Raw genomic sequence first — 12,658 nt, 5'->3', positions numbered from 1 at the left:
GGCAGACGCTTAATGACTGAGCCACCGAGGCGCCCTCCTTGGCTAATTTTAAACTAATATTTAAAAGCACAATGAGAAAATAACCATTTCAGTCTGCATTAGGATTCCAACTTCTATTGAGGCAACATTTGTGTTCTGCATGAGCATGCATGTACATGTACCTGTGTGTATGAATAGAAAAGAAAAAATCCTAGGTCTTCAATATTTAGTTTGTGAGCTATACTAGTTCTTCTTCAACTATGACAGTCTTATAAATAAACACGAATGAGTGAAGCTCATAAATATGTTATTCAGAGTAGTTTCCATACCCAGGATCATGAACAGACCATAACACCTAACTGTGGCAGTGTGTTAATATCTGTCACTACCTTGGCTCCTAGCACAAGGTATAAAATAACACCTTGCTTTAGTCAATATTAAGTAGGCTGCTTTTGGCTTTCTAAAAACGTATTCTTAGCATGGCATTTCTAAGCATAAAAGAACTGAAAGTCTTATGTTCCTCCTCTCAAATTTAAGACAAGATGACAATCTTAAAAAAAAAAAAAAAATCAAAACAGCCTAAAGTAACCTCCACCTCATCCTTTCCCCTGTACATTGAATAAATCACCTATCAAACATATATCAAGAACGACTCAGGGCGCCTGGGTGGCTCAGTAGTTAAGCGTCTGCCTTCGGCTCAGGACATGATCCCGGGGTCCTGGCTGAGTCCCACGTCAGGCTTCCTGCTCAGCGGGGAGCCTGCTTCTCCCTCTGCGGCTCCCCCTGCTTGTGCTGTCTGTCAAATAAATAAAATCTTAAAAAACAAAAACAATGATTCAAAATGAGGTAACATTTCATGTGTAAAGAAAAAGTGGAAAAGGAACAAAAAGAAAATGTTTGGTCAAGTTGTTGAAAATTATGGAAGATGTTTCTCTCTCATTTTAATTAGAGTTAACATTAATATACTGTAGCTTTTGTTTTACTGAACTACAGAATATTTTAAAGAGAAATTGTATCTATTATGGTCAAGGAAAAGTGAATGAAAAAGTCTGCTCGGAAGTGAGGGTCTCTCAGGGCTCCTGCCTAGCTCAGTCAGTGGAGCATGTAACTCTTCATCTTGGGTTGTGAGTTCGAGCCCCACGTTGGGTGTAGAGATTACTTAAAAATAAAATCTTAAAAAAAAAGGGGGGGGAGAGAGAGAGAGTTAAAAAAAAAAAAGGAAAAAGAAAATGAGATCTTCTCTACAGCAACAGAGACTACAAAATTCTCCTGCCTAAAGTCCGATGTAAGTCACCTACAAAAATATGATTTCACTCCAGAGAGTTAGATTAACAATGCATTCATTTGGGACAAAAGCAAATGTATATTTTCACTTCCTCCAGGAGAAACTGAGGCAAATAAGATTTCCCAAATGTCCCCAAGATAAACAAGTGGTGTCTGGCTAGTGATTCAGGAGTCCCTGGCACTCAAACCTACTCTTTTCCATTCCATGAAAATTTGCAAAGAACACAGTAATCCTGTCTAAAACTTTAATACTTCTGAAAAACAGGATGAGGTTTTTATAGGAAGTTATCCCATTAAAAGACCACTAGCTTTTTTTTTTAACAAAATACTCGAGTCGATCTTGAAAAATATCCATGAAAATTCCATAAGCACGAGCAAAGAAGCTCCGGAGATTGGCTCTATCACATGTTAACACACGTTATAAAGGTATAGTGATTGAGTCTTGACAATGGCTTTTGAATAGAGAGAACAGAATGGCTACTTTTGAGGGAGAGGAGAGGGCTGCAGAACCCTCACTCCTTAAACCAAAATAAAATCCACATAGATAAAAGATAAAAAGATATAGCTTTTAAAAAAATGTATCACCAATACTCAAAGAAACCTTCTGGAAGAAGACTTAAGAAAGTAATACTTTGGGGAGTCTGGGTGGCTCAGTCATTTAAGCGTCTGCCTTCAGCTCGGGTCATGATCCCAGGGTCCTGGGATCGATCCCCACATTGGGCTCCCTGCTCGGCGGGAAGCCTGCTTCTCCCTCTCCCACTCCCCCTGCTTCTGTTCCCTCTCTCGCTGTGTCTCTCTCTGTCAAGTAAATAAAAAAAAAAAAATCTTTAAAAAAAAAAAAGAAAGTAATACTTTGAAGGGGGCAATCTAAAATGAAGACATAACAATTATGAATATCTATGCAACAAAAGCACCTACATTTGTAAAGCAAAAACTTCAGATTATTAGGAGAAAAGCTCATTAATTGTATCAGACTTATTTTATCTCTCAGTCCAAAGAATGGACAAAAATTAGAATACAGAATGATGTAAGACAGATCTAATGTACAAAAACCCACCTTAAACTCTGGGCCCTGAAAATAAAGAATATACATTCTTTTCATATGTTCACAATACATTCATAAAATTATATGATGCCACAAGAGGTCCACAACTAAATATGTTTATTTGAAAAATAACTGTAAAACAGAGGTACAAAAGAGATGAGGTGATGATAATGAACGCAGGATCCCTGAAGTAACTTTATGTAATCAAACATAGCTGTGATGCTGGCAGAGGTAAGAACTTTCAGTTCCTACAGTAGTTCGTTGTGATCACATTTTTTCAAGAAGCCACAGAATCCCTTGAGAAAAAGGTACTTAAACCAGCGGCTACTTCCTAAAGGACCCAAGGTAGAAGATTATCTATTTCCTATTTCTGAGACACTGAAAGAACTCCCCCTTCCACTGTGTTTTCATGTTTAATTATCTTCAATGAGAACTTCGTTCCTGGGCTTTTCCTTAAACCCCGCAGCATATATAATTTATTAATTCAAGATCTGTGTTTGGCAGAGGTGGAGGACATCTTTCACCACACTTCCTATAGCAGTCTTTCACACGCATAAAAGGTTGCTTTGTAAATTAACCTTTGTATTTAATAGCCAGGCTAAATATCCTCCTTACTGTCTAAATCTTCACTTCCTTATGACTGGACTCACTGAGCTGCGACTTCCCTACTTCTATCGCCAATCCTTATTTGATGGCTTTCCAAACTAAGAAAAACGTACTCTCAAACTTCTTTTCCACGTTTAACTTGTTTATATGTATGCACCAATTAAGGCACTCTTCGAAAATACAGTCTTTATTTTAAAAGTACAATTTGTTATGGAACTCATTTTGCCTTTATTAAAAACAAAAAACAAAACAAAAACACAGGGCTGAGTTTTGATAGACTTAATCCACAAAAGTAATTTTTACTTCAAGAAACTGCCACATGGCAATATTTCCTAAAACCACATTTGCCCTGTTTAAAAATGCCACCCTTTCCACTATCATCACTTATTTCCATGTATATTCTGAAAGGGCAGTTAGTTCTAACACACATCATGACCTGCGTTTTCTCCACTTCAGGTCAACTTTGTCAGAGGTCCTTGTGGCTGACGTGAGATCAAGTTCCACACTCCATTACTCTCTGTCATGACACCCCATTTGTTTTTTGTCATGGTGCTTTAACAGTTTGTGCTTGTTTCATTGGTCAGTTTGTTGGCTTAATTTTCTGTCCTCCACCCCCTCTCCCAACCAGCTATGAGCTCCTCTTCATGTGGGGAGACAGATCTGTCTGAACCAGCTTCGAGCCCTGCACACACTGTGGCCGGCTCTCAGTGAGCAATGAGGCATTCATCAATACATAATATGGATAATATTAAAAGCACTGTTCATGTATGTGAATTGGCCACAGTCATTAAGCTATTAATGCTGATATAATCTTTAAAAGGGGTAAATTAATACCCAGAAGCAGTGAATTCCAGTAACATGCCATAATGTTCTGAGGCTCCAAAGCTGAAAGCACACTGGGTAGGCTCATTAAAGGCAGCCATGTAGGAGACAACTAACCAGGGCCTCCCAGCTCTTTCACAGACTAGCAGCGGGAGTGCTGAAAAGATGATTCACTTTCACGACCATCACACACACATCTAAAGACAATTTCAGAGCATTTCATGAAGTATTTTTGTTCATAAAATAGATCTATCTTTTCCTGAAGTTTGGAACACACCACTGACTGGGGGCATATGGTCACCACCTTCCCCTAGCAGGACCCAAGTTTTAAAGATAATTACCAGAAGCTCCACTCAGATAACCTATCTCTGCATTCAAGACTGCAGTGAATGGGAACAGCTAATTTTTGCCTGAATGTTTTTATTAAAAAAAAAAAAAAACCACACACATTTAAATGACAATTTCTAAGGCTATTTTTCAGTTCTGAAATAAAGGCTTTATATATATTTATTATAAAACAAAATTTTATAAATATATATACAGCTATTTGCAGGGTTTATGAGCTATGTGTTGGCAAATTCACTTCCTACTTTGACAAAAACATGCATTGATACTTTAAATGTTAAATTGGTTTTCTTTAAATATTCTTTGATACAAGTTTCTTCTTCAAAAGCCCAACCAATTTTAGAAATACTATATTTTCTATGAAAAAAGTTGTTTTTAAGCCACATGTATTTAAAACATCACATTATCTTTTAATAATCAAATGCAAAAGTGATCAGATCTCAGAACCACCAGTTCCACAGCCCAGCTGACCCGAAAGATAGCAAAATAACTTGCAAAAAATTGAATTAGGTCACTTTAAATATGGGAGAGGGTGGACACATAGTCTGAAAACAGTTTAGTGGTTCTTCCAAAAGTAAGGCATAGAACTATCCTAGGACCCAGCAAACCCCTCTCAGGTATCCAACCAAGCAAAAGGAAAATGTACATCTACATAAAGACTGGCACGCAAATGTTCTTAGGAATATTATTCATAATAGCCACCCACCCCTACCCCGTGGGCGCGCGCATGCATGCGCACACACACACACACACACAACCAGTCTCTAATATTCAGACAGAATACTATTCAGTTATTACAAGGACAGAACTGACACGTGCTATGCCATAGACGAACCTCAAAAAAATTACGGAAGTGAAAAAAGCCAGATGCAATAAACCACAAGATTCCATGTATGTGAAGCACCCACCAAAAGCCAAATTTACACACAGAAAGATTTTTGCATGGGGCTAGGAACAGGGATTACATATAAATGGACATGAGAGATCTTACTGGGGAGATGTCCTAAAAATGATTTATGATGATGGCTGTATCACTTAGTAAAGTAAAAATAATTGAATTGTACACCTGAAATGGGCAACTCTTATGATATGTAAATTACACCCCAAAGTTATGAAGGGAAAAAAAGGAAAAAAAAAAAAACTTGGGACTCAAGAAAAAGTTCATAAAATGATAAGTAACATAAGAGATAAAAGATCTGGGTGATAGTGAATGTATCCTGATTAAAGCAAGCTAGTTCCCTCTCCTCCTCTCCTGCCAAGAGTCATTTACCAAGCTACCAAAAGGACATGCAGGAGTCAAGTTTCTACTCCACTCTTCAAAATAATAGGTAACACCAACACCTTGGAGTGGTACCACCAGGATATGGGTGACCTCAGGAAGAAACCAAGTTTCATTCTAGGCTTATCATGAGAACCTATCTTTTCAAAGCCTACAAATTAAGTAAATCTAATGATTTTCACTTTATCCTTAGAAAAACATGACTCTTAAGAAAAATACGAAGCTGTTTGTAAGACTAAGGCACCTGTCATGAAATTGAAAAAACAAAACCCCCACACTATCAGCAAAATGATAAAAAATTATCAAACTCAATCTTTTATTAACTTCCAATCTAGGGCTTTTTTTGGGGGGGGTCTTCTGGGTGCAGTTCCCACTTAAAAACAAAAAACTATGTTTAATCAGTTATTCTGAATTATACTAAAAACAAGTGACACGACAAGCAGACAACACTCATCTCTTTATTCTTTCCAACATTTTCAGCTACAAATTGATTTTGGAAACAAATATAACATACTGGGTTCCACTGTATCTTTTTACTATGCTAATGTCAGTAAATGTGGCTGCCTAATTTCTTTCCTGTGGTACAAAGTTTATATTTACACAGCTTTTTAAAATGGGAGAGTTAGCACAAGTATGGTTTAACTCTAAAAGGAAGTGAGGGGGTAAAGGGAGAGATACCAACTATAAAATAACAGAAAAACCTAATTCCTGGAAGTGTAATTGCAGATCAACGTTACTTGGGGGAAAAAAAAAAAAGAGTTAGCTATGTGTTACTGTCCAGAATTTTGTACCAATAAACACCCCCTTTAACAAAATGTTTAAAGTATTTAAAATTCAGCATGTTAACCCAAGAGGTTCTGTTTTCCTTTAAAAAAAAAAACCCACAAAAATCATAATATCATGAACTCATGACAGCTAAAGCTACCAACTTAACTAGATAGGCCAACTTACTTAGAAATGTTTATGGTAAAATACTAATTTATCAATCAGGAGAAAAAATATGTAATTTCTGCAAAACTAGGAAACAGGTTTCATTCTTTTACACAAAACAATGGGAACTGGTTAATTTTATACCACTTTCCAAAAATTCACATCCAGAGTAAATCAGGTACACCTGCATTTTTAAGGCAACAAGAATAAGGGGAGCAATTTAACAAGCTATCCAGATGCACATTATCCAAAATGAAAGTCACGTGAGAGGCCAGGCTCTGTCATGACCACAGAAACATATGCACCAAATCAAAATTTAATTACACTGCAGGACACCGTTTGTGAATTGTGCTACATATTTTATCAACTGCTCCCCTTTGACAGGGCAGTTTCCTGCAGGAAAGTTCCAAGAACTGAAGAGTTACAACACCCACATACCAGAAAGTGTTTCCTGAATTTTGTTACAGGAACTGACATCTGCTATAATTTGAATATTTACTTCCCAGTAGGAGGAGTCCCATGTAAAATTTTGTTGATTATTTGTTCAACACAGTAGACACAGGCAATGTTTTGTTTTAAAAACAAAACCAAACCAAACCACCACCACCACCTTTCAGTTTCATAGAGTTTGGATGTAATTGACCAATTCACAGTTGTAACTTTTCCCCTGGGAACAAAAACATCTGCCACCTGATAAACTTGGGTATGTGTGGTAGAGAGTGCATTTGTAGTTACGGTAGGAGGTAGGAGGCAGCCCAGAGTGGACAGGAAAGGGCAAATTAAATAACCAGGTCCTTGGGAAGAAACAACTGTTAGGAAAGTGCTGCACGATCAAACGTGGGCTTTACTTCTTGGTACCTTCCTTTTCCTTTCATTTCTTAAATTTAAGTGCATCTGGAGACTTCAGCACTTATCGTTTGTAACAGATACATAAATTTATAGAGACGGAGATTTATTTTTTCTACCAACCTCTTGTCTATTTCAATGGGGGAAGGAGGACAGGTGTGAAAATGTAACTGCATTTCATGATATACTTTATATATCTCTCACACAGACTCCATTTCACAAAGGGTAGTAGGGTGGGCCTCTGGCCCCGGAGAAGCAGATCTCCACCCAAGCTCCACCCCAGGCCTGTCCAATCAGAATCTTGGGGGGGTGAGGAGGAGTAGAATCAGCACATCGGCAAGCACTCCCCGTGATTCTAGTGTCTAGTCAAGTTTGAGAACCTTGAACTTAATAGGACTACATTGCATCTAAAATATTCTTTTCTTTGTCTAATTGCCAATCCAGCAGGAAGCAATAGTGAAAAGAAAGACAAGATGATTTGGGGTAAAATACAAGCAAGCCAGTGAGTCAAGAGTTCCATCCTTAACTCTCTCCAGCCCACCCAAAGGATCATGTGGGCCCACAAGTCTCCAAGTATTCATCATCATATGAGCCATTACGGAGGAACAACAACTCTTGGTACTTTTAGAGTGTGGTCAAACTGTGGGTGTCCTTTGGAGATACAATACTTAATACCAAAGTAAGGGTCATTTAGGTGTCAATCGACAATATATTTCCCCCTTCAGTTAGCTTCAGTTCTTTTTGACAAGATGTCCCTACTGGGATTCCTCTTCATATATTACACCTGACATCAAATTACTGCTTGAGTAATAGCCGTAAGAATCTGATCGTTTAATCAGGTTAAATTAAAAACAAAGCCAATAAACCATAACAAGAAAACACATTCACCAGAGAACAAGACTTCCAGGATTAAGTCTGCTGGCCTTGTGGCCATCGGGTTAAGCTTTAACTCACTGTGGATAGCTTGGAAAAGGGAAAAGTTTGCACAGAGGAAAGATTCTCAACACTGATCACTGCCAAGACAAAAAGTCAGCCCTTGGGATTGTTTTGAAGTTAATTTTTACTTTAGGGTCTCTAGGGCATTAACACCAAGAGTTACCTTATTTTTCCCCTTGAGGCCTAAAGCTAAGCTCCACCTGACACATTTATAGTTGAGCAAGATGTTACTGTGCATTCTACCTGCTGTATTATGCTGAGCAAATGAATACATGTATATTCATAATAAAATTAACAATCTGAAGCAGAGCTAAAATACTACAGCTTTATCTCGCCCATTTTTTTACTTATGTAAAAAAGGTAATCATTTAAGCTGCTGTAAAAGTTATGCACACACCCTATGCCAATAAAATGTAACTGAACCACAAAAGAGATTATGATATCCAAGCTTGTTATGTTTGTACTTCTGAGCCAAGAAACTTTGTCCTAAAGATGTAGACTGTATTTCCAACTAGTACGGAGGGAAAAAATCAGAATATGTTACTGGTTGTAGTTCTCACTACAACTCACATACAGGACTTTCTCTTTTAAAAGACAGATTTGGGAATTAAGTTTATTTGCCAATCTTGGAAAACAAACGAAATAGAGAAATTTCCTAATAGAAAACTAAGTTTATATATTTAGAAGCAATCAAATTGTATTTATACCGCAAAGCAGTAATGAAGATAATTGGCTTTATAATTCCTCCACTTTTACAGCAATTGGGTAATATATATAGATTTGGATGCTCAAACCAAAGGACAGTACCAAAATGAGATTTCCCTCTTATCCATGATTAAGATAACATTTTTCATTACTGAGAATACATGAAATTTAAACTGCTTAAATGCAGCATTCACTAAATTCCATTTTCAAAAGAGTACAGAAGCAGCCGAATACCTTTTCATGCTCTCGTACAGAATCCCCTAAATCTCCTGAGAGATCACTGGCATTAATGTTGCCAAAGAACATCCCCATAAACCAGTTGACTGAAAAAAATGACTCAGTTCTCCTTCTTTATCTTGGAAGAAGCTGTAGTCTGTGAGTCAGGAAGCTCAGCTGGCTCTCAGGATGAACTAGAAGGAAATCACTTAAGAGACCTGTCTGTGTTTCTCTTCTGTCAAGGACACTGTTTACAATGGCGTCATAAGGGAAAAAATGAAGACATTCACTGGGTCAAAATACTACATAAATTATTTCCCTCTTGAAATCACTGCCCTGAACCTCACTTTCCAAAACACCACAGCATTCTTCTTTGATATTTGCTCATACTCAATCAGAGCTTCTTTGCTTTCATGAATTTTCTTCCAAGGTAATCAGTAGGTCACAAATCAGGAGGGCAGAGGACAGAGCAAAACTGGTTCTATACCAGTTTAAGAGCAATGCTTTTTGCAAAAAAAAAAAGGGGGGGGGAATGCTTGTTGCAATGGAAAAATTTCCCTCACCAAAGAGATCCACCAAAAACCGGCTTCATAATAATCTTGGGAACAATCTGACTTTGCTTCATTATTATTTTTTAAACTTCATTAACATTAACTTCAGTCAAATTCAAACAAAAACGCTGTGGGAGAACTGACTAAACCTAATTTTCTTTTGCAATTTGTCTGAAAGTGCTTTCTTCTGAGATGTGCTCAGCCACCAGATGCTACTCTCCTACAGAATATCAACTCCCCCACTTCCCGGGGGGGGGGGGGGGGCTGCAGGGCTTCTCCGGGAGCACAAGTGCATTTTAAAACTGATTAATCCCTGGCAGTAGGTGAAGGTATGTATATATTCCTTTCTAGAATTCAAAGATTGCTCCAATGAGGGGTTTAGCAGAGATGAGGAACCAGACAAAGCCCTTCTTTCTGTTTTATCCATCAACACACTCCTCAATCTAAAGCAAGCTAATCCTCACAGAAAAGCATAAATCTTCCAACTATTGAGATTCCATGCCCACTCCCCCCTTCCCCATCATAGGCTTGCTCCTCTCAAAAGAGAGCATGCCAGGTTGTATACTTCTATAAAGTATTCTGTGCCTTAGATCAGTTTGGAAACTAAAACCATGATCTGTAACTATTTCACATTAAAGAAAGCAAATTTGTTATAATTCCCATCAGAAAGTAGTCAATGTATCTGTGGTACTTACAGGTTCTAATCTGAGAGCTGAGGCATAGTTTAGGTCCTGCTTTAACTGATACTGCATTTTTTTTTAAGATTTTATTTATTTATTTGAGAGAGAGATTGAGATAGAGAGAGCATGAGAGAGAGGAGGGTCAGAGGGAGAAGCAGACTCACTGCTGAGCAGGGAGCCCGACGCGGGACTCGATCCCGGCACTCCAGGATCATGACCTGAGCCAAAGGCAGTCGCTTAACCAACTGATACTGCATTTCTAAGTGACTGCCTTTCTTCACAACTCAAATGAATACTCAAACCAAATATTAAATGCTTTCAAAATACTGATCCAAAATCTAATTTTTAAAACGTAGGCAAACGTGACCTCTCATTCAACAGACGTCCCCCACTTCTGGGAGAAAACAATGAACCACAAAGCAAAACAAAATAATCAACTTCCTACTTTGAGGTGCTTTCTCTCCTACTTTTAGGTTTAAAATGAGGGAGGGAGCTGGTCAACTTCAATTTATAATGGTTCACAAGCTAAGAAATACTTAGGTAGTCCCTCCCTCATTCAAAATACTTCTAACTTATGCGGGAGATACTAAAAACGTGAGACAACATCTTAAGGAGCTGACTATAGAAAAGGAATACACTGACTAGCCTACTCACATGAAAAATTAGTCATATACCAACCATAAGTATCAAATGAAGAATATTACCTCACAGCAATGACAATGACAGAAAAGTGCCATGGCCGCCTCATGTATTCACTGTCAGTGCCACAAAATTCACTTTCATCTAAGTTCTCATCTACCTCTTCTACTAAGAAAAAAAAGTCAAACTATTTTAAATAGTGCACATTGAAACAACTGCGTTTAGAACAAATTGAGCTATGAATCTTAAGGGCCAATGAGTCCAACAACCCAAACTAATTGTTCCGAGAGCAAACAGATACTGTGGGTGGCACTTGGGCAAGATTTTACTACCCTAGATTATAAATCAGAGGTGATGGTTTTGTTTCTCTTAGCACTACTCTCAACAATTTGACCCAGCTTGAGGTTTCCTCGAAATCCAAAAATATGTGCGATCTTCTCTTTAGATCTCAAAGATTACCTACTGTCCCACAAAACACAATGCCTAGGGGCGCCTGGGTGGCTCAGTCGGCTGAGTGGCTGAGCGGCTGAGCGTCTGCCTTCGGGCTCAGGTCATGGAGATCCCAGATTCCTGGGATCGAGCCCCACATCACATTGGGCTCCCAGCTCAGCGGGGAGTCTGCTCCTCCCTCTCCCCATGCCCCTCCCCCCTGCTCATGCTCTCTTGCTCTCTCTCAAATCTTAAAAAAAAAACACGTCTAAATGAGCACAGACCACATTCCAGATGTAACTGTAGAAAGTGAATATTTACAACTTGTGAGATAAACTCCTATTATGCAGGCTAAGAAAACAACAGCCATCATGGCCCTGTGGCTTTGTTTCTAGTTCAAGGACATGTCTGAAGGCCAGGTAGAAGAGCGGAATATATACAGTCCTCCTGTTTCAACTGCTAACAAGTTGAACTACCATCCTGATAATTCAGATTTTTCCACTTTTAGCAGAAATTGCTTTTTGTACACTTACATGAGGCTTTGCGGTTCCCTTTTCACACCTCCCCTCAGGATTGAAGGGGAAGTCTGGAAGTAAGGAAAATGCTGCTAAGCAGCTCCAGTCAGGCACTGCTCCACCTATGTGACCTCGGGTGAGAAACAGGCTGGCTGGGCCTCAGTTTCCTCAACCATAAATGGGAAAAATAAAAGTACTTACCTATTTAAGTGACAGAGAAGGATCAAAGAGATAATCCAATTAAAGCAGCTGTGCCTGGCACACTGCATGCAGTGTCCAATTAGCTATTATCTCATTTTATTCTTAGTTTAAGAGCTGAGGCATTGAAATCACTTGCACCTGAGTTCAGATCCCAGGTCTATATTATTGAGTTCTGTTGGATAGTATTTAGTTTCTTAGACTAAGGTATCTTAATCTAAGGCTTTATTCCACAGACCCCCTTGGCAATTAAATTTCATTAGAGGTTAGCAAACAAAGATGCCACTTCTCATCTAAGTTTTCCCGCTACTTGGTCCCAAGTTAAGAACCCCTTTCTTAGAACAACCAAGAACATGGGGCAGGGGATAAACCACAGAGTTGAGAGGATTAAATATATAAAGCAGATGGTGCACTACATGGAGTAGTTGGTTCTCTTCCTAGAAAGTTCTCTTAGGAAAAAATCTTGACTTTCAACTTCAGCATTGGGGCATCTATTTCTTTTAGTGCTACACCTGGGTTTTCAGACCTGAAATGTAGCCTTCTAAGACATCCCCAAATCACTGTACTACATCAATATCAACTCCAAGAGCCCTATTACTTTAAATAGGTGACACCAAACTGCTTTCTAGTAAAACTAAAAGTTAAATAAGAAC

At 38.4% G+C, this 12,658-nt stretch overlaps 1 protein-coding gene across 5 annotated transcripts in view; it reads right to left on the bottom strand.

Annotated features, from left to right (window-relative positions):
* Positions 1–12,658, bottom strand: part of AFF1 (AF4/FMR2 family member 1) — a 202,261-nt gene that overhangs the window by 117,553 nt on the left and 72,050 nt on the right. The window lies entirely within an intron of this gene.

This window comes from Zalophus californianus, chromosome 2 (assembly GCF_009762305.2).
Source record: "Zalophus californianus isolate mZalCal1 chromosome 2, mZalCal1.pri.v2, whole genome shotgun sequence".
Classification (NCBI taxonomy): domain Eukaryota; kingdom Metazoa; phylum Chordata; class Mammalia; order Carnivora; family Otariidae; genus Zalophus; species Zalophus californianus.
Note: the sequence above shows the minus strand (reverse complement) of the source record. Positions and strands in the feature narration are given on the sequence as shown.